Here is a 4,189-nt window from a genome sequence, read left to right on the forward strand (position 1 = left end):
CAATCGATCAACTTCATTTAGCAGCAGTAGCGAAGGAATCGCTCGATCGGGTTCAGTTAACAGCCATCGATCGATCGCTCGGGTTCAGTAACGCGTAGCCTGCAGTGCAATCGCTCGGGTTCAGTTAGAGCCCAATGCCTCACTCGGGTTCATTTAGAGCCAATGCCTCGCACACACACGCGTACATGTACGAGAGAAATGAGCATCACTCGGCCCCCGACCTCCCACCGTAACCGGGAACTCCCAGAAATTTTCCTCCCCTCGCTTCTACCATGGTTTTTTCCGTCATGGACGGCCCAAAGAATGTCATGCAGCTGCGTCTCCGGCCTGCCTAGGACGAAAAGCCCATTTTCTGTCATGATTTTTTGTGATAGAAGTAGGAGCCCACCACATCTACGATGATACCGGGTTTTGTCACAATTATCGTCATAGAAGTGTCATATGTATGACAGAAAAAAATTTCGTTCAGCCCAAAATGTCATGGATGTGTCTTTTTTTTGTAGTGAACCCAGCCTCTCTTTTTCGCAGTCACAAACAAATGGATCGGTCTGATCCATGAACTCAACATCCGAGCACGTTTAGAAGCCCATTTTTCCACCTGAAACTTCTTTTTTTTGCTGTCCAATGTGTCCGTCCGTGAGAAATATCTTGCAGCAAAACTTAAGTCTCATGGACAATAGTAACCTCGCATTCAACAGGAAGAATGTGACGAAGTTTCTGTTTGCTAGGTTGGATGCATATCCTTCCATCGTTATTGTCCTCAAACGAATGTCATGAGAACTAAGAAAATCCTGTTGCTTATTCCTCCACCGATTGGTTATACATTTTTTCCATGTGGTAACACTGCCTAAGTAGACGTGAAGATTGAAAATAGTTAAGGTCTGAACAAAGAGTATGTCGAAAGAGCAACAACTGAATGATTAATTCTAGTACAATATATGCGGGCTTTCAATGTGCATGAAATCATCACCTCTATATATAAATTCTCCAGAGAAGAAAAGCATCGTAGCAAGCCAATAATTATGTTCAGATCAAAACTAAACATTCCGATATATAAGATCTTGACAGAATCTAGCAGCATTAATAGGCTATCCATGGACGAACTCGTCATTGAGCATATAACATAATATTAGTACCCAAAATGTACTCCAAGATGATATAAAACTTATGCGCACAAATGAAAAATGCAGCTTATGATTACAAATGTGTAGATGGTAATATACGGTACCTGAATAAGTGTGGAGCCAAACACCAACTTGTTGTGATCATCAAATGGATCATGAATTAGACCCAAGGTCTCCAGTTTGGGCGTAGAGACGACAGTTATTTGCGAAGGTGTATAACAATTATCAAGGAGCAACCTTTGAAGTGAAGGGGCATCTTCGATGATGAGCTGATGTCCTTCAAAACAAATTCCAATGCTTTTAAGGTGAGGCAACTTTATCTTCAGACAACTGATAGGGATTTCTATTCCCAAAACAATCAGCAAGCGCTCCAGGGCAGGGTAATTGGAGTGGATGATGTTGTGCAGTGAGGCCTCCGACAGATAAACCACCACAATCAAAAGTTTTTTTAGCAGTGGGAGTCGAAGAATGTGTATCAGATCATCTGGTAGATGGCACCTGGCGAAGGTGGCGGTGTGCAGAGAGGAGGAAAACCGCGAGATGGACAACGGTGGTGTGGGCATGAATTCTTGGCGTGTTCGTGGTATGAAACTTTCATGGTAATGGTAGAACTCAGACTGCTGGAGTTTTTCGAATTCAGGGGATGTCAGCCAAGCGTCCACCGTGCCGGGTATGGACAGCAGGTAGCATGTCGGGATGCAGAGTCGTTGAACGGGGCCCTGCTGGTGAGAGGAGACGATGGCTCTGAGGAGACCAAATTTAGGAAGGATGGATATCTAACGACAGTCGAGATTGAGGGGCGTGGTGCGCCATAGAGGGCGCAACCGAGTTGAGAGGACTTGTGTGCGGCAACAATCCTTGGTGGGGAGAAGCGAGATGATCTCCTCAAGGATGATGTCCGGGAGATCGCTGATGCGGTCCACTGGAGATTCTACCGGTTCCTCAGATCCGGATGGGGGGCTCGCTGCTTCTCCCCGCGCTGCCGGGTGCGGGATCTACAACCGGCGTCGCCACTAGCGGGAGCCTCATCTTCTTGGTGCTGGGGCCAGCCGACTCCATTTTCCTTGTGGGCGTCGCGCCGAGATCATGGGTTTGAGCAGAGTATCCAGAGACGAGCCTAGTGGCAGTGTGAGTGGGGAAGAAGGAGGGCTGGGGTTTTCTGTAGGAGTGGAAGAAGATGAGCAGGCGTTTTTTGTACTAGTGAGGAAGAAGGTGAGTGGGGGTTTTCTGGACGAGTGAGGAAGATGGGGAGCGGGGGGAATTGGGCGGCGACGGAAGCGGGAGAGTTCACCGAGTTGTAGTATAAGTGGAAGCGAGGAGGACGGAGGGTTTTCTTAGGATCGCTCCCTCTTCATGAAATATGGGATTCTCCTCGCAAAAAACAAAAACAAATGGGCTTTAAGATGGATAGGCTTTGGTATCGGCCCAGTCGGCTACCTGTGTTTCGTACTGGAGGGCCTTGTGCTAGAGGCAGCCCGAGACACTCTCCAACTTATTTCCCATTCAAAAGAAAAAAAGAGACACCTCCATCTTATGTCTACTCATCAGTAACCTTTTTCAACTTGGCATCCACCAAATTAGAGGATGCGGTACTAGATGCAGACACTCAAACTGGTCTCGTAGCGCGGCAAAATGAGGTGTCAAATAATAGGCCTACAATATACTTACTTAATTGTGAAGGTTCACAGGCTAGTCAACATTTACATTAAACTAAGCTTCAAAAGTGTATGCATACTAACATTCAGAAGAACAAAAGTTCAGCATGTTTATGCATCTCAATGATTCACCATACTATAACCAATACAAACCTGTGAGAAGGTGTGGAAATAAAGAAAATTGGTCGATGCTTCTCTGAGCAATGGGCCTCCCTGTGCACGCATTAATTTCCTGGGCATGATTGTTTCTTCTCAATGTTGCGAGCACTTTGAGCATGTTGGCAACTCCACAGCTAGCTAGCTGCCTCATCTTGCAATTGACTCTGACACATTTGCAGCAAACAAATGAGGCAATAGAGATGACTCAACATGAGTCCGTATTGTGCAGTTCCCCTTAAATCATCTTCATTGTCCTGAATCTGAAAAGATAGGAAAACAATAGCTATACTTAAACGGTGTTGCAAAACAGTAGCACACATCAATAGCTCGGCATGACAAAACATGATCATCTGGACGAAGGGGATACTGACCTGCCTGAGGAAGATTATATATAATTTCATAAGTCCTTGGTTGATTTCCACCTTCGGCTGCACTTCTTGTTTGCTACTCCACACATGACAGGATCATTCCGCACTGCAATCAGCAAGTCAACGTACGAATAAGCTTATTTCATCTTGCGGTGGTGATTGTACCTAGTTACGAATGTAGGAATACCTGGAGCACCATGAGGTTAGCTGATAGCAGGTAGATGCAGCCATATAAGTTTTGTGCGGTGCTACCAAAATTGAGGTTTGTATCCCTTCCCGTTATGAGAATTCTTCTTGAAGTTGGTAGAATGTGACGGCTTATTTTTTGCATCAAACTTGCCTTTCCCCTGAGATTTGTTCTTGTTGTTTTGGGGCTGGTTGGGATGGAAGTTCTTCTCGTGTACCATGTGGGCACTAGAAGCTCCCTCATCGACCCAAGCACATGTGTCTTTTTCTCTCGCCTTCTCTTCAAAATGAAGAGTGCTATTGACATCCGAAACGGAAAACTCATGTCTCTTGTTTTTCAAAGAAGTAGCAAAATCATTCCACGAAGGTCGAAGTTTGGCAATGATGGTCCCAGCAACAAATTTTTCCGGCAACACACACTTGAAGTACTCAAGTTCCTTAGTGAGTGACTGTATCTCATGAGTCTGCTGAACAACAGAGCGCTCATCAGTCATCTTGTAGTCACAGAATTGCTCCATGACATACAACTCGTTGTCAGCGCCCGAGGCCCCAAACGTGGCCTCGAGCGCAGCCCACATGTCTTTGCCGCTGTCAAACGAAATATATGAATCCACAATGGAATCGTCAAGAACACTCAGCAGGGCGGCTTTGAAGAGGGTATCCATGTTCTCTAAAGCTTCCTGCTGTGTAGGATTAA

The sequence above is a fragment of the Triticum aestivum genome, chromosome 1A (assembly GCF_018294505.1).
Source record: "Triticum aestivum cultivar Chinese Spring chromosome 1A, IWGSC CS RefSeq v2.1, whole genome shotgun sequence".
In the NCBI taxonomy this organism is placed as follows: Eukaryota; Viridiplantae; Streptophyta; class Magnoliopsida; order Poales; family Poaceae; genus Triticum; species Triticum aestivum.